This window comes from Vanessa atalanta, chromosome 2, assembly GCF_905147765.1.
Source record: "Vanessa atalanta chromosome 2, ilVanAtal1.2, whole genome shotgun sequence".
NCBI classification, from domain to species: domain Eukaryota; kingdom Metazoa; phylum Arthropoda; class Insecta; order Lepidoptera; family Nymphalidae; genus Vanessa; species Vanessa atalanta.
Genome location: NC_061872.1, coordinates 1,873,481 through 1,893,122, shown reverse-complemented (window position 1 = coordinate 1,893,122; position 19,642 = coordinate 1,873,481). Strand labels below are relative to the sequence as shown.

The 19,642-nt window shown below is 30.9% G+C and overlaps 1 protein-coding gene across 1 annotated transcript in view; it reads right to left on the bottom strand.

Moving 5' to 3' along the window:
* LOC125070712 (neuroligin-4, Y-linked-like) overlaps positions 1 to 5,753 on the bottom strand; it is a 71,829-nt gene extending 66,076 nt beyond the window's left edge. Inside the window, exon 1 of the mRNA XM_047680644.1 lies at positions 5,510 to 5,753. The gene's annotated coding sequence lies outside the window, so the exon portion shown is untranslated. The remainder of the gene's footprint in view (positions 1 to 5,509) is intronic.
* Positions 5,754 to 19,642: the final 13,889 nt, after the last annotated feature.

Genomic DNA, 19,642 nt, shown 5'->3' with positions numbered 1-19,642 from the left:
TACATTATAAAAGTATAATGGGGACTTATCTGTGAAGCGAATACTTTTTGGTAAGTTTGTCTTGTAAATTAACGTAGACAAAAGTTATAAAACACTTTTACTAACTTTGCTTGCAAAGGCATAAAATATGGTTTATGGTAAAGTACCTCGTACACTCAATCTTAGGAATTTAGAAAAAATATTTAAAAAAATAAGGGTTTTGCAAGGTGAGTAAACGAAAAAACTTTGAGAGCCTCTATTGGAAAGATATAATTTGGCACTTAGGATCCATCGATATACCGAAAACCTGACAGGTGGTAAAAAATAAATTCTCGAATAAATTATTATAATAGTTTCATACTGTGTTATCTGTTTGACCCTATTTTGTAACAAATTACATTTGTACAAAAATGAAAGGTAACGCTCTTGATTACTTTCCAATAAACAAATAGCTCTGAATCACCAATCATGAGTTTGATCGTTAATAACCTTACCATTTATTACTGTTATTGGTAGACAATGAAGTACGTTAATATTACATTGGTCCGTCCGTAAACGACATTAGATTAACAGGGAAGAATTATAAAAATGGTTTCCAAGAGAGTCTGGAATGTTTACATTCATAAATATAATTATTTTAGCTTGTAAATCTACTTACGCTAACCTCTTATAAGTATAGTATTATTATCTTTATTTTTTTTTGTATTAGAAACTTACTTAATTTAGTATTATTAATATAGATTTTCAAATAAGAGGTAACTCAATTCGAAGAATAGGACAACGTCATCTTTAAACACCAATAATTCGTGCTTTTAAATTGGATCTGATTATGCAAAACGGTTGAGCACATAATGCTAAGTAATTAATTGTTTTATAAAATGAAGAATGGAGGACGGAGGTGTAACTTTCGTAAGGCTCTCCACTTTTGTTCGGAGTTCTTTGTGTATCTTTGTCATTAAAAACAAAGAGAAGCGAGGTTTTACGCGCATGAATATACATTTCTTTTTTACTCGGAAGTTGCAAACTCCGTGTTAATGTAGGTAAAAAATCCTTTATTATATATCGTCTGTGAGGAACATATATTTATTCGAGTACTTGAAGTATTATTCGAGTAAAAAAAACATTTGAAATCGTTTGATTTTCTGTATTGTAACAATTTTTATCAGCGTTCATAAATTTTTATGACTGTTACTTTATCAGGATATTATATAACAAAAGGCATAGTAAATCAAAAATGTTTAAATAGGTTCATGTTATATTAAAAATAGTTAATATTCAGAATAGATTATATCAATAACTATATTTTAAAAGGTACAATCATATCGATTATATATTATTGCGCTGTGCGTTTAAATCGATTACACTACAAGACAACCATAATTGACCAACTTGTGCGCTGAAAAAAAATCATGGTCCTTTGTGACCTGATTCTTGATGAACATATGCAAAATTTTAGCTCCATCGATAGATAGAACTGCTTTTTTTTCAATTTACATACTAATATAGAGATTTTTGAGATTAATGTCCAGCAGAAACCTAATAAAAATAGACAGAGAGTACTCTCGTACATTTTAATTATATTTATAGACTTTAAGAAAACTAAGAAAATACTGTCTGAAATAAATGGAAACAAAAACGTAGTAAAACGTGAAACATCTGTCCCTTAGGTCGGTAAATATCAATATTTTAGACGTAAGATGGAATTCTTTCTTTTTATTTGTACGTAAAAGTGTATTCCAGGGGACCTATATTTGTCAATGGGAGCTGTTGATCAGTTGTGTCAAGTATTGTGTTATTTGTTTCAAGCTTATTGCGATTTCTTCGAAGGCTGATCAATGAACAAATTAATTTATCTAAGTCTCGTTCTACAATTGTTTTTAATTTATTTGAAGTTAATAAGATTTACATTTTGGGTAATTAACATGACAACATTAGATGTAAGTTCTGACTGATTTTCGGCCATAACAGGCAGTGAGACCGGCAGAGATACTAGATATTATAGCTTAGAATATTATAATTTATATAAACACGCAAATATAGGTTGATTATATAAGCAAATACTCTTATACTTAGATTGAATCCAACGCGATCGCTAAAATTAATTCGAATTAGGCGAAGAACTAACGATCAAGGAAGTATAAGACTGTACCTGGACTCTAGGATCTTCAGTATGAAATGATAATGTCAAACGTAAGACCATCGAAATTGTAATTATGGCCCTAATGATGACATAAACTACAATGATTAATTATTTGGTTAATAATTAATACTTTAATGGTGGTTACAGTAATTATATGGTCGATATAAAAAATGTACTAGATAGACAATTAAAACATATAACATTTGTCTATTTTCATGGACACAATAATCATCCTTACATGTGATTATAATATATTTTTTTAATGAATATAATTATGCAAAACAATGCGTTTGTTTTTTTTTTGAATACGCTTATCTTTGGAACTACCAATTGGATTTGAAATCAGTTTTGAATTTCATAGCCCAATTTTCGTGAAATTTTGTACTGAGCATCACGTTGCGACTGACGGGGGCTCAGTATTAATGTTTGGCGCGGTTGAAGCCACGCGGGAATCTAAGTATGAATATAAAATTTCAATAACAAATATAATAAATGATGGTCTTGTCAACTGCTTTCGTATTGAAAGCGAAGAAACAGCTATTAATCATGGAATGTTTAAAATACACCTTGCTATAATAATTATTTCTTAAGATATCGAAGACCAGATGAAGCCGATAGATTTTAATTCACAAAGTCGCTGAAAAGGCTGCAAAACTAATCATTAAAGTTATAGCAAAAATATTCAATCTTGAACCTTATTTTTTTTTATTGTTATAAACATTTAATAATAAATGCTTTTTAAAATGTAAGGAAAATAATGACTAATCTTACCAAAACTAGATATTTTTAAATACCGATAAGACATAGTAAATGATCTCAAAAGTAGTGTTACTGATAAGAACGTTAAGACTTATAACGAATATATTTAACCTTGAACCTTCATATTTATCTATAACATTTTTATGAACATAAAAAACAAAAATCTTATATAGAATAATGTTCCTACAAAGTGTATAGAGAGAACTAGATCTCTTCAAAGGCATTTCCAAGCCAGAAATTTTCACAAGCTCTAAAAAACAACGAAGGTTATAGCGAAAGCGCTCAATCTTGAACTTTTATTTTCTCATTGAATAGTTACGTTTACGTAAATATCAAAACTATTTTATAGGTACATTGGGTACTCTTTGCAAGAACTAGATTTTTTCAAGCGATAATAATTTGATTTACCTCCATTTGTAGATCCATTAGTTATAGATGAATGCCGCCTTTAAGCACGTTACGGAGACGCTTTGACGTTTTATTCCCCTTTGAAAATTGAATTTATTTTTATTGATATTTCGTTTTATTTTGCAATTTATTGCTTATGCTAATAAAAGATTATTGCTTTACTGGCCTAATTTCGTGTGTGAAAGTAATATTATTATATCGTTTCATAATACACAGGTATATTATTATATTTAAGTACCTCTTTTATTATGTAATACTAGCTGCCCGTACTATATTTGTTCGTAAATTAGTATGAAAAGTGACTTCTCATATTTCTTAGCCAGCATTCGCTTATTAAAATATTTTTGTTTCATTATTCAGCTTTGTCAATTAAAGCTGTTGTTATAATACTAGCCTTGCGTAGGCTACGTCAAGACTAAATACCATTCCTTTAAGGGATGGGCTTCTGTTTGATAGTTGCTCGCAGCCATCATAGTTGGCTCTACCACACCTTTGAGTTAAAATGAGTTGACTCTCACAATATGCTGAATTAAATTTGAATTATCATAGTATATTTTTTATATATATAACAAGCTTATCAGTTTATTATTTGTGTGCCAAGTATAGACATATCTCGTTTTTATGTTGACTTGCTAATTGAAATAAAACTAGTTTTTTTAACGGATTTAATCGCGTATATTAATTATTTTATTTTAACATCCCGACGTTTCGCATTTACAACTACCGCCAATAATATTTCTTTTTAATTCGAACAGACAAATGTCACCTTAGTCTGCCCGTGACCACGAACACTGCAAAGTGCTCGAAACGTCGGGATGTTAAAATAAAATAATTAATATACGCGATTAAATCCGTTAAAAAAACTAGTTTTATTTCAATGTGTAATAATCGCGAAAATCTAAGACGACTTGCTAATTGTTGCATTGGATAAGTTTAAACTGATGACAAACTACTCCCCGGTGGTATCTATGTAGATCGAGCTCAAACATTGACCCAAATTTCAACGAATTCATTAGAGGAATATATTATCTATTAGCGGTTAATATTATAGTTATTAATGTTTAAATAGATATGGATTTGCATGGTACATACAATTTCATAGTATATTACATTAACTAATTAGTAAATTCTTCTTGAAAATCAGGGATTAAATCTAACCACGTTTCTTTTAATAGAAATTAATATTAATGGTTTTGTGACACAAGCTTTAAATTCAATTATTCCTTAACGACTCACACACATGCAGATCGTAGATCTACAAACAAAAAATAATTATTTATACCATTAATGAGACTTTGTAAGCATCTTTAATCATTTAATTTCTGTCAGATTGCATTTATTTAATTTAAATTATCTTACTGTTTACATTAAGAACAAATCTGTCTGCTTAGTATTAAAAAAATATTCTGTTATGAAGAACAATTATATTAATTTTATCTATATTAGATGTGTACATCCCGTTAGAGAATTTTCTTAGACCTTCAAGAGAGCTAAAGAGACTCAGTGGTTTTTATATAGACTAGCGACCCGTTTCGTCTTTGGAAGGGTAGTAAGTACATAGACTTACCGTCGAGGACAGTTTGAGAGGAACTCAAATGTGAATTACTTCCTTAGTTTATTAGGTTATTTACGCGCTTTTCTGATTTTATCGATAAATATATTGATTTGCACAAAATATTTATAACATATTGTTGAATCAGTCTATCAGTGTGAAAATATAACGAAAATATATTCAAAAGTCACTATGAATTTTTAAGATTACGCACACACAAACAGTTAAACACAGGGTGTTCGATTTTAATTAATAATATTTATTGAAATTAAGATAATTTTTAAATAAGATTATTCTAAGATATAACTCATATCGTTTAAAAAATGTTTCTTATCTTTTAAACGATACTAGCACCACTATCAATTGAAACTAATCGAATAATTAAACGAAAACTTAATTATTATAAAATAAAATTACTTTAAAGTCATCATGACCAAACATTACATCACGTGTGAAAAGTACAAAACTATAAATCAAAATTAAATTTCTCTTATCAAATAGGTTATGTTAATATAAACATAAAACAAAACATTTAATTTAGTTTAAAAATATTAATAATCCGATCACGTTGGTTTTATTGGACGTCATCGTCCCCCATGTCTATAGCCAACGATCCAACCGAAATACGGTACTAAATTTTATATGAAAACATAACCGTCAAATTTACTCACATAGTGCAAACGGCTCCCAAAGGGCTCGAGTTGCTGGGTCGAGTAAAAATTATATCAACACAACACTATCACTTCACTTAAAACTTACGTATGTGAACGATAACGAATCGCTTAATTTTTAAACAACCACCAAGTACGATATCCACAGCACTATCTTGTTTATAAGGATATTGTCCATAACACGCGAACGTTCGATTTTCGAATCTTATGACGCGTTCGAATTTCAGTTGGACGCGTCGTGTCTTTCACCGGCGTTCCGAACACACTGAACAGTGTAGACCCGGCCGTGTGCCTGAGTATAGCTGGCTCTTTTACTCTCGAACGGATTTGACGTTGTAATATTGTGTGTCTCACTCACACAGCCTGAAAGAGCGTAGAGAGTACTCGTAATACGTATAGGTCAATATGAAACCTCCTCGGGTGCTGGAGGCTGCAGTTAGGGTGACCATGCAAAGTTTGATTGTAAGTTGGAGCCTACGTCACGATTCAGCGATCAATTTATTAACAGTTTCGAAGTTTAATAAACGAAGTTTTGATTGATTTATAATTAATATTAACACTTTTTGGTAAGCAATATTTTATTTTAGGAATTAAATCAACGGTTTTGACAGAAGTTATGTTACAGATCGTTTTGGCTAATAAGTAATCTAATTATAAATGTAATTTTCTTTCGTCACGTAATGTAAAAAATATCTAGCTATAATCATAAGCCATTAAATATATCGCAATAATAATATATAAAATTGCAAATAATTTCAATAATGTTGCCATCAAAAGAGTTTATTGTAACGAAATATGTATATTTATATTCATTTATTGTTTTATTATACCTTTGTAAATAAACAATACAGTTTTACTTAGGCAAATAAAAAACAAAAAATGTGATCTTGTGTTCAAAATTCGATAATCTAAAATGAAGTACACTCTAGTCAACCCGCTTCGTACCGGCGTTTACGACGCATGCGTAGAGCAACGCAACGTCACAGAGTTATACACACCCCGACCACAGAGTAGATACTACAGTTACTTTTCACACACTTATCGAAACTAACGCACACATGCAAATATACGTATTACGTTTCATAAGAATTTTGTTTTTAACTTTGATTCGAAATTTAAACTTTGACAACGGATTTCATGCCGATATTATGAGTAGGAAAAAGGCGGTAAAGTTGTATTTGTTTTTTTTTTTTTAGTATTCGCAAAATTATTTAATCTGATAAACAGTAAACTTTTACAACTTATAAATATATAATTTAGTTTGTAATTTAAAGATGCAACTGGACTTGTGACGTATTATTCTGTTGTATATTTAAGGTGATTTGTTAAATTGTAATAGATATAAAAAAAAACTTATCGAGAAAGATTTTTACAAAGAAATTAATGATTACAGTAAGTTTGTATTATGATATTATCATAACATAATATATATATATTCTAATTATAATTTACTCTTGCAAAGTTTTAACGTTACAACTTTCTAATAAATAATGATTTTAAGAATATTTCCATAACCGATAATTCAAACAGTGATGTGAATCACCGCAAGAGTCTGGAGCCTGCTTTAGGGTACGAGTTCGAATAGGTCATTGATTTTCTATAAGTAAATAATTGTATTTATTTTTCATAACTTGTTACGAGTATGTCCGATGGTAGTCTGCCTTCATATCTTCTAATCCGCAGTGAAGTTGTAGTATGAGCCTCCGAGTCTTTTTTTATAGTATGAGTAGTTCGACGAGCAAATGCAAATGATATTGAATGGTCACCACCGCCTCAAGAAAAAATAAGCATTTCTTACATCGCACATGCAATCTTGAAAGCTAAGATGTTAGGTGACTGTATTCACACTATACAATACAACAACACTAAAAATTCCTGTTGTGCACTAGAATATCCGATACGTGGGTGGTATTTACGAATACGAACCCATACAATACTCTACCACCAAATAAGAGCAATAGTCTTTAGCCATAAGTCACTATAAAATATCAAATATAAGTCTTATAAAAATATTGACAAGCTGTTACTTTAGACAAACCTTTGAAATAAATTGAAAGTAAATCTTGTTCGGCCAGAGATGAACCCCGAAAAATGCTTGTTGATAAACAAAATTGCAATAAGGAAACAGAAAACACAAACACTACCCTTTATCCGGATTTACCAATATTTTATCCTTCATTCAGGAAATTGGCCACGACAGCGATTTCGGAATACCAATATGTCAGGTTTAATTTATATGGTTTGAACATGATATTCGTTTAATTAACCTCAGCCTGTGTACAGCTTCCGATTTATTATTTGTAAACAAATATTAATGACTTCCTTGAATTAAATATTGTATTAACATATAAATAACATAAGAAAATATCTTACGAAGAATAATCAATGTCTTCAGTAAAAAAAAAATTGAATGGAATAAAGTCCCTTTGGCTGTTTATTATCTATTAAATAACATACAAAATGGAACCAAAATAACTTAAACTCAAATAGGTTTATTTAATATACAAGCATTACACTTACTTATTGATTGTCAAATGAAACACTGCCATCGGTTCGAAGAAGAAAATACTCTGACCTGAGAATTTTTTGTCAATTCCATTCCTTTTAATAAATTAACAACGTTTGAGATATGAGAACATATAAATGACAAGAAACAAAATTGGTATTAAGAATCCAGTTTCAATTAAAGTAATAACATAATTCAATATGATATAAGCCGTATACAATATAAAGAGAAAGAGAAAGAGCGGGAAAAATCGCCTGGAGGTGACATAACGCCTTTTCCCTTGTAAGCAGCGTAAAAAAACTTCATTCCAAAAAGGCAATAATTTTATGTCTACTCATTAGCATTAGCAGCCTGTAAATTTTCCCTGGGATAAAGGCCTCGTCTCCCTTTGAGGAGAAGGTTTGGAGCATATTCCACCACGCTGCTCCAATACGGGTTGGCGGAATACACATGTGGTAGAATTTCGTTGAAATTAAACACATGCAGGTTTCCTCACGATGTTTTCCTTTACCGCCGAGCACGAGATGAATTATAAACGCAAATTAAGCACATGAAAATTCAGTGGTGCCCGCCTGGGTTTGAACCCGAAATCATCGGTTAAGATGCACGCGTTCTAATCACTGGGCTATCTCGGCTCTTATGTCTACTCGTTATATCAATTTCCAAGTTGGGCTTAAATAACTTATTTACAATGTTACTTCAAATGTTTGATTTGAATCATTGACAGAATTACATTGGTGCTATTTTACAAGCCTGCTATTCTAATTATTCGATAAGTGCAAGAACGGCTGTTTCGGATATTCTTTGGGAAGCCTTTGTCCAGCAGTAGTCTTCCGGCTAAGACGATCATGATGATGATTTAACCTCACTTTTTGGTCTGTATGGGTTAAATACTTACAACTATATTTACAACCCGCTTCGCCGAATCAAACAAAATAAAAAATCCTCATACAATTTATTTATTCTTCATCTAGAATTAAACGTAAGGCCACCACCGGTTACGAAAGTTAATTCTACCGATAAGAACTGGCAAGAAACACAACAGTTACTCTTTTACAGTAAAGTGCAATTACATTTTTATATATCCTTCCTAGAATACACGTTTTATCTTCTTCAATATAAACTTATATTGATAATATTCCCGAGTTAACAATGTTTTCTGACATGAGTTAAAGTAACTAATATTAGTGATATCGGAATGAATACAGTCCACCAGGAAGGATGTATTAACTTTGCGAAATCGGAAACAAGGTGTTATTAGTTTACCTTTCTCCCTCGTGTCTATAGAATAATTGTCACAGTTTCTTTCAAAAAGGTCTATATTATCGTGAACGTACATAATACTATTGTATTGTAATTGTAAGGAAGTAATACTGATTAGTATGCTTAATTTGCGTTTATGATTTATTTTATTCTTGGTGTTAAAAGAAAACATCGTATTAAAAACCAAAATCCGCCTTATGTTCATAAAAAAAAAAAACTAGCATTACAGCAACACGAAGTAAACAAAATTTTATTTTAAATATTATATCTTTTTTGAAAAAGTTTAGACTATTACTTTAAATATTATTTTCATAATAGTAACATAATTCACATAATAAAACATTAGAATATATTATCAGGACACCAATCTACTAAGATTCTTACAAATAGTAAAAAGTTTTGATAGGATAAAATTAGGCAACGATCTTGATTTATTCAGTCTCGTTCGTTCTCATCTATAAATGCACTTACATTAATCTATATTATATGAAATAATTTATATAAATTTGTTTACACGTAAAATAAACAGTTATTAAAATTGGATTAAGATTATTTCATGGCTGCAAAAGTAACTCGTATTATGAACATTGCTTTTAGGATAAGGTTTTTCAAGGACAAAAACAGGCGAATATGTTAGGAAATCTGCAATCCGGCTTAAGGATTTTCTACCTTTGCATGAATTGACGCAACGATTTGCAAAACATTCGCTTAGTGTTAGATAAAGTAGACATAAAAACAACGCACACTTCATAGAGTTCTGATAGAGGTTAAAAAAGATTGCATTATTATGATTATTTAAATTTAGAATTGTAAACAAATTACTGAAGACACAAAGGTTATATATTATTAAAAATAATAATTTATTTCATAATTGGTGCTAAAGCTTTTTATGGCATAGGAGCCGAGATGGCCCAGTGTTAGAACACGTGCATTCCCAGGCAAACACCATTAAATTTTCGTATGCTTAATTTGTTTTTATAAATTATCTCGTGCTCGGTGGTGAGACCTGCATGTGTCTAATTTCAACGAAATTTTGCCACATGTGCATCCCAATCCGCATTGGAGCAGCGTGATGGAATATGCTCCAAACCTTCTCCTCAAAGGGAGATTAGGCCTTAGTCCAGCAGTGGGAAATTTACAGGCTTCTAATGTATGTGTATGTGTTATGGCATATTGTATTCATTCTTCACCCCCTATTTCAAACCCCTTGAATAAAAATAAAAAAAATTAAGTTACCCATGTCCCATGTTTGTTACATATTCAATTTCATCATATTTAATTCAGTGGTTTGGCTGTGAAAGCGTAACAGACGGACAGAGCTATTTATGCATTTCTAGATTGATATAAATAATATTTTTAATTGTATTGATGAATGATTATTCTAAGTTGAAGCACCACTGAATTTTCTCGAGATTAGTTTATGTTTGATATGTATCTCGGGGCTCAACCGTTAAGGACAACATCGTGAGGAAACCTGCATATAGTGGATGAGAATTCACTCATGTATCACGCATTGGAGCAGCGTGATAGAATAAGCTTTCCTCATAAAAGAAAAGTCTTAGCCAAGCAGATTGACTTTTTTACTTTCTTAATATAATTGATAGTATTTAATCAGACTACATTTAACATATAAAATTTATGTGACTCAGAACTCATTGAAAAGAGCGGCTTCATAATTACGAGGTTCTATAATACAGGATATATAGGATAAATAAAAAAAAAGTGTACAAACAAGGAAAAACACCAAAAGCGTCGACAAGCCAGCCTGCCTTCGTCAAAAGAGTTACGGATAAACTCTATATATATGAAAAAAAGGTTCCATAAAACTATGTTCTTTGGCAATGATTGCGAAATGTTGTCATTCCATATCAAACGCCGGACGTATATAAAACTGAAGCTGTATCGGTTCGTGTATTGACCTAACTAAGCGTACCATTGGGTTCCCCAAAGAAAACATAAGGTTAAAAAACTACAAACATAACATAAATCCCATTAGCTGAACATCAAATAAAATTCAATTTTTAAGGTCTACATAGGGCAACGAGCAAAAAGGCCATCTAATGGTAAATGGCCATAAATGACCACAGCAATTAGTGCTATAAAAATGTTAACTAACCCTAACATCGCCAATGAGTCATAATTAGTAACTTACCAATAGTATATAAATAAGATTTTGAATTATATCTCAAATTTCAAGACTTTTCTTAACCTTAGGCTGTAACTACACATATAATGTCAACAAAATATTCTTATGTTTGAATTGAATTGAATTTATATTTCTTAAATTGTATCTGTTACGGTGTTTCAAATCATTGTTGAACTCGCTACAATTTGCTAGTAATCCATATTATAAAAAATATATCAAACGCAGATGGCATGAAATGCTTAAAATATTTTAAAATAAGAATACAATCCCTTTCGAAAATGAATACAGTTCATCTTTTTAGAAATGACACGGATTTGTGATGAAAATTATGAATTTATCACAACGGTCGTTGCCGTTAAGAAACCTCGATATTTTCCGACGCTGTTTATTATTACAAACATCAAGTCTTCCATACTAATTTCCGTATCGGGGGCGCATCGGGTAGCTTTTTCTTTTGCGTCCGTATTACGAGAATTTACTTTTTTTATGATTTAATATTTTTTTAAAGGTTTCGTTTAAATTATTTACATTTTCAATTTTATTCCTTATTAACTACGACTAGATTACGCAGATAAGTAACTGACATAATAGAAGAAAATCAAGTATTCAATAAATATGTAATAATTTTAATTTTTAATAAAGGATATTTGGCTAAAAGCCTACAACAATAAATACAATTATCTATCTATATTTCTATATTCTGGTTTATATAATGAGTGAGACTATATAATTAGAGTTAAAACGGTTGAAATAACTCTTGCCACATGGATGGGATAGCATTGACGGTGCGGGTTGACATGCTGCGCCGACCCCAAGTAAAATTGGGATAAGGGCAGGAGGATGATGATGATGATGACAGTCTATAGCCATCATATAATCGTCTAAGTGAAGTGGCTAATAAAAGAACAAAGACGGCAAAAAAATACAAATTATATCAAATAAGCGTACCTAATTAAACCACTTTGACAAAGTTTTATAAATTATACAATATTTGTATTAATACTAGTTCTCCCCCGTAGCTTCGCTCGCCCCATTTTAGGGGTTAGTTGTCATGTGTTAAGCAAAAAAGTAGCCTATGTCCTTTATTGGAGTTCAAATTTGCTTCATACCAAATTTCCAAATCAAACCAAATTTCAAATTTGGTTCATTGGTTTGTGGGTGAAAGAGCGACAGACTGACAGTTAGAGAGAGTTACTTTCACATTTATAATATTAGTATAGATAAATTGCGCTTTAACATAAATAACATTAATATTAATTTAATTAATCACCGCTTAATTTTAAATTTTAAATATCATATCTAAACGATAAGATCTTATGAAATATTCCCCTAAACCTTAGTGATGCCGCTGACTTATTAAATTCTCGGAATACAAGACCGTGTCTATTGCTTTTAAATCCTGTCGCTTCATCGCAAACAAAGTGTGCATTGTTGAATGAAACTAAGTCCGAATGCTTAAGCAGAAGGGCGAGGGTGCCAACAGTATAACTAGTTACAAAACACTCTATTTACACTTGCAATTGCAAATTGCATTTACATAAAAAGTACTCATTATAAATGTATTTTCTTTATTTTTCTTTATCACTTTACTAGCGATCCGATTTCGCACGTGTGCAATTAATTTATGAAGAAAATAATATGATATAAATATCATTTATAACGGATAGGATTTGGATCATTAGTTCCTGGTATTTTTTACTATAAATAAATATATTTTACTTATTTATAATATTGGTATAGATTAAATCAAGTTACGTTTCAATCAGATATAAAAATATATTATAGGAATCTCAGAATAAGGAGCCTGACGACTTTATGAGTGTTGAATACAAAATAAGGTGTTATCAAAGATTTCTTATTGCTGCACAGGGCAAGATTTCAAATACACAGAAATGGATAAAAATTTTACTTAATGGTTGGGATTTGTGCAAGGCCACCTGGGTACCACTCATGGTATGTTCAACCGCCAAACGGTAATTTTCAGTGTTGTTGCGTTCCGGCTGGAAGCTACGCGAGTCTATGTAACTACAGGCAACAAGGGATATATAATCTTAGCTCCCAAGGTTGGTGGCGCATGTGAGATGAAGAATGATGAAGATATGCTTAATATTTCCTACAGCACTCAAGTGTAAGGGCCGTTTGAAGGGCGAGTTAGCCAGTGTAACTACAGAAACAGGAGACATAAGATCTTACATTCCAAGGCAACGCATTGGTATTGTAAGGAATGGTAATTTGATATATAATATTTCTTACGGCACTAATGTTTATGAGCGATGTGTAATATAATATATTTATGGATATCATGATGAATTTCAGACGAAAATATTGATTTTTTAATTATATTTCTAACGTATAATGGTTTATTTGTACTACGACCTGCTACGCTGCTACGCTGCTACGACGCTACGACACGAGGCATGAAGCATTAAACGATGTATTGCAACGCATCAATTTTCCTGCTTAAATACAGAAATGCAGCGTAGCGTTGTGGTGGTGATGTTACGACAAAATGAAATGTTTTATTTTTATTGCAACATACTCGTAACTTCACTCCATGAACAAAATACAGTTACACCATTTACTAGCTTGTAAAATATTTTAATTAAAATAATAAATGTGTTGTATATTTTAGGTTCTGAGTGGAAAAGTTTTTACAATAATAAAATAGTACTTTATTTTTATCGTTTTATTTATATTCATCAATCGCTTGCATATTTTGATATTTACTTCATTCATTCATTCATTCATTCATTTCCATCTCTAGTCTATCTGTCTTCTTGCTTATGTTATTCCCAATACAATCCATCTATTTTTAAGTCTTGCCTTATGACTATCGACATTTATATGCAATCTTCTTCTTGACATAAAACATTCCATTTAATAACATCTCATTATTACCATAACATTTTACTAAAACAAAAATGATTTTAGTAAATTTAAGCCACTATATCATATATTGTGTGAGTGTAAATTTATTATTGAAATTCTTATCTTTCTTGATTAAGGAAGTGTTCTTTTTTTTTAAATTAAAACTTTAATTTCTATACATAATATTTCAAAAACTAATATATAACCAGGAACTAGGTAGTTTGTGAGACGTCAAGACAGATGAATAAAAATAAAAATAAACAGCCTATATACGTCTTGTAATTAGGCTTTATCTTATATCTCATTATGAAGAAATAAATGGGAGATAAGATATTTAATTCAACATCAAGTATCAATATTGATTGATATTGACTTTGTTATGATATGGTATATCCATGTATGCCAACAATATCTTCCTTACCAAAAATAATAAATAGTTGTTTACAGACAACTATTTACTTGCCCTGATTAAAAGTTCCCTTTCAGTTCTATTCACTGATAAAATTCAGTAGTGTTGGAAAGTCACAATATAAACGCAATTAATTATTGAAATAAAGAAAAAAAAAATCAACTTAAAAGATTTTCGGCTCGTGTAAAATATTGTGAAATCTAAAACAATTTCCGTTTAGAATGAGTTTTGGTAAAATTTTCCGACACAATACAATATAGTCAGTATTTCTCTTTATGGCGTACTGAAGTGTTACTTTGCGGTATAATAGAATGAAGTAATAGGTAGAGTTCAGAAGTGGAAAATGCTTAGAGATTCTTAGCTATAAAACATTTTAAATTATGTCATATTTAATAAAATATGTCAACGTATTTTTTGTTGTTGATATTGTTCAATAATAAAATTTCTGGAAGGTATATTGGGTTACTTGTTTTAGTTTATTTGGTATTATAAACTTATGTGATTATGATTAATTCGGATTACGTTATTGGTCTAGTCGTTAGCACTGCTGCAGACTCCGAGTTTGAATCGTGGGTTCGGCCAATGTAAATTTATCTATCAAATGCTTCCATATGCTTCAAATAGTATATGAAACCTTCGATCATGCATCTAATATTTTTTGGTATCAGATTGCCTACCTATGAGATTTAAGGAAGTTAGTGCACCTGTGCTTGAGTACATATTTGCGCACTGTAAATTCCCCTACGCACTTGGCTAATATTAAGGAGTGACCGCTGTGGTCGATATATGTGTACTTTGATACTTGACTCTCCGTATGATTCATATAAAAAATATAACTCTTTAAACCAACTTGATATTTCAATTACTTCAAATATCGTCCGTAAAAGTCGAAATAGAAATATCTCATAAGAAGTATGTCTTAAAAACTTTACAGATAATATAACTTCTCCACGATTTACCGAGTCCAAATTTTCATATCACACCCCGAGGTAACAACAAACGATGCTTAGATTGCACAGTTTATTTCATCTCAGTCGTCATGTCATGTCATATTTACACTTGCCCGCGCTACGTGAGAAGTAGAGTACGGTGCGTTTGACAGCGATTTTGCTAACTTAAATATACAAACTTAACTGAAAAGTAAATGTAATTAAATTATAAAATAATATAATTTCTTCTAATGGATTTTAGTAAGATATTTTTAAATTCGATTTTCTTTTTTTATTGACAAGGCGGTACACATTATTTTCTTTGTATAAAAAAAATACATGATTTCAATTGGTATGTAGCTATCAAAAAACGAAAATAATAAGGAACATTCGTCTTAATAACTATTTAATATGCTAATATTTTGTATATATTCGATATTAAGATAGATTCGTAGTTTAAAAATAATGCAATATATTTTTTTTTTCTAACATCACTAATCTAAAAAAGGGTTAACTTTTAATACGTTAGAATAATTCTAATTAAAAAAATAAAGATACATGTGCATATAATACAAAATCGTGAATTCCACGCTTGGAACGTCATTAGTCAAATTTAAAACGGATGTAAGTACATAACGATACTTTTATAATAATATTATTTACTGAAACCTGAAACAGCATCTTCTTTTATGCCTCATATATATTGTTAGAGTATTTTTTTGTAATAATAATTATGTTTCCAAAACAAACGTCACCTCATTTACATAGATTATTTTGTAATTTAAAATACTATACTTACTCATATACGAATATTATGTCCAAATCTACTCTAGCAGTAAGATCGAACCCCTAATGCTCGTCCAAATGTGAAAAGGTATGAGTTCAGCGTTGATAGAATTCTTTATATCACCGCCCTCTATTTAGAATTACGCTGAATAAGAATAGTAGTTAATTATTTATATAAATTGAATACATTGTTAAATGTTATTAATAATATTATAATTATTTAACTTGATAGTAGGGTTGTGCAGGCAATTCTGGGTCGTCACGGTAGCATGTGAAAGTGATCCTGTGGCGCCCGCCTAAAAACACGGAGACGGGTACCGCTGGTTTTTTAGTGGGTATTCCGGTGTACAGGGGCGCATTCGGCGTCCAGGACACCGGCGACTCCCACATACACCGCCTTTCCACGTCAAGTCTAGATAGGTGCTAACCATTCCTAGATATTCTTGCGCCAAACAGCAATACTGTTATGATCCAGCTTGAAGGGAACCAGTGTAACCACAAGCACAAGCGACATCTTAGCTCCAATGATTAGAAGCGCATTGTCGATGTAAGGAATGGTTAATATTTATTACAGCGCTTATGTCTATAAGTGACCACCTTATGGCCCATTTTCGCCTTTTATCGCCCACCTTGTTTATATAAAAGTACTTTATTTATTTAATGTTCTTCATATTATACTTCTAAAATTATAAGTTAAATATTTCTTTTCGTTTATATTTATTAACGTTGTTGCAATTATGATAAAATTTTTTTTTAATTAAATTAATATACATGCAAATTTGATTGGGTGTGTCATTTTTTTACCACTTAAATTCCTTTTATTTTTCATTTACATCACTGCTAAACCACATAACTTATGAATCTAATAAATTTAAGTAGCCTGGGACATAAATAAGGACTAAAGACATAGACATGGCTAACTTATTCATATAATAAAAGAAAAAAACTAATTTCGTTTAAGAATTTGTAATTAATATTGTTATAAATAGTTATTAATAGTATTTTCAAACTAAGCACACGTTAAACTATGCTAAGTTTATAAGTTACGATGTTAAGTTCAATAATTACAAACACATAGGCACATGAAAAATAGGCCACATAATAATAATCGTTTAATATAATAAATAAATAAACTACTAATCTTAGAGACTAAAGAATATAATTCTAGAGTAAATTCTAGATAAGTATGGCATTGCCTTAATTGACCTCGACCGCTTAGCCATAATAGCTAGCGCATAAATTAAGGAAATGTTTCTTAAAACTGTCTATTTCTTTTCCTAATTTGCCGTAATTATCCACACTTCCCTTTTACCTACCGTTTGCGGGAACGAATTATTTCAAGACGAATTCGGTATGGATTTTTTTTTATAATAAATATATAACTTATTAAAAGGACTTTTTCATTAAAATCATAATTTTACATGAAAAGACAGGTGTTGTGAGACACCCAGTCGGTTCAGTTGCTTTAGCTATGAATTTTATTTATGTATGTAATGTAATGTAATGTAAATAGACAATGACATAAGAACGTTCGAAAATTAAATGTCAATAAAATTGTTTTTAAAGTTTTGTGTGAATTAAAACATTAACAAAATATGAGTTAAAATAAAAATATATAAAACCGTATATAAAAGAAAGAGACAGAGAGAGGCATGAGAGGGAGGGGTCGCCTAGTAGTCATAACACTTTCTTCACGAGACAATTTCTGTCACTAACTCTACTATAAGCCGCGTAGGAGAAATTCGTTCCAATTAAAAAAACTTAAAGTTAGAACTATTTCAAAATACAGACGGATAAGACCTGGCACGAAATTTAGTAGCTTTCTCTTTTATGAATCTCATATCGGTAACAAGCATTTCATATTATGATATGAACTTTTGACATAATATTAGTTTTTGTCGTTACAGATATGCTTCGAGTTGGTATGCGCTGGTGTTTTTTTAACTTTCCATCCGTTTATATCATGCATTTAAAAAAATTGACTTTTGTAAAGCCTATAAACAAACGATAAATTCAAACATTCAACTTTAAAAAGCCAACCTTAAATATGAGCTAAATCTTCTGAGAATATGAGGAGGAATGCACAATGCTGAATTGTGGATTATCAGATAATACCTTCAAAACCAGGGAATTTATTTTACAATGCTTCAATGTAAATATTATGATATCACAAAAAGTAATAAAATGGGAATTATCCTTGGGAACAGATACGGGCGTGGCGTCAACATGCGTTGACACATTGCTCTCATATCATGGAAACGATGTTAAAGGCCAGAGCCGCCGCGGGAAATTCTGAAGCCAAAAAATACCGCAAAGATTTGTCTCGAATTACAAATTATATATTTGTGCTGTTTGAAATTGAAACACTTGAACCATGCATTACATTACAGTACATTAACAGCCTGTAAGTTTCCCACTGTTGGGTTAAGGCCTCCTCTCCCTTTGAGGAGAAGGTTTGGAGCATATTCCACCACGCTGCTCCAATGCGGGTTGGTGGAATACACACGTGGCAGAAATTAGACACATGCAGGTTTCCTGACGATGTTTTCGTTTACCGCCAAACACGAGATGAATTATAAACACAAATTAAGCACACGAAAATTCAGTGGTCCTTGCCTGGGCTTGAACTCGAAATCATCAGTTAAGATACACGCGTTTTAACCACTGGACCTTGCAATATAGAATAAAACCTATTTTGAACAATATTACACATTGATAATAGGAGACTGGTTAATTTTTCGGCCAGTATATCGAAATCGACCTAACGGGAATTACTGCTGGCATTGTTTCCACAATTCATGACCGTCATAATTTATACAGTAGCCATTTTTAATTAACATTTATATAAATATTGCTTGTAAATGTCACGCTGCTAGGCCAAGGGTTAACCTACCTATATAGAAAAGGTTTTGATCTAATACCACCATCAATGCGGTGAAAACACAAATGGCGGAATTTCATTGAAATTAAACATGCGAGGTGAATTATAATTACAAATTAAGCACATGGAATATCAGTGGTACCAACTGTAATATTAAACCTGTAATTATTAATTCAAACGCACCTTTTCACCACTGGACCATCTCAGCTCGTTTATATATAATCGAAGTATAAATATTTTTAATGCAAACTAAATAGTAAAACCAATTACGGTTTACGTTTAATACAGTTTTGTTAAATTACGACAAAATCGCTTATAAAAGCATACTCGAATAAAGTATAATAT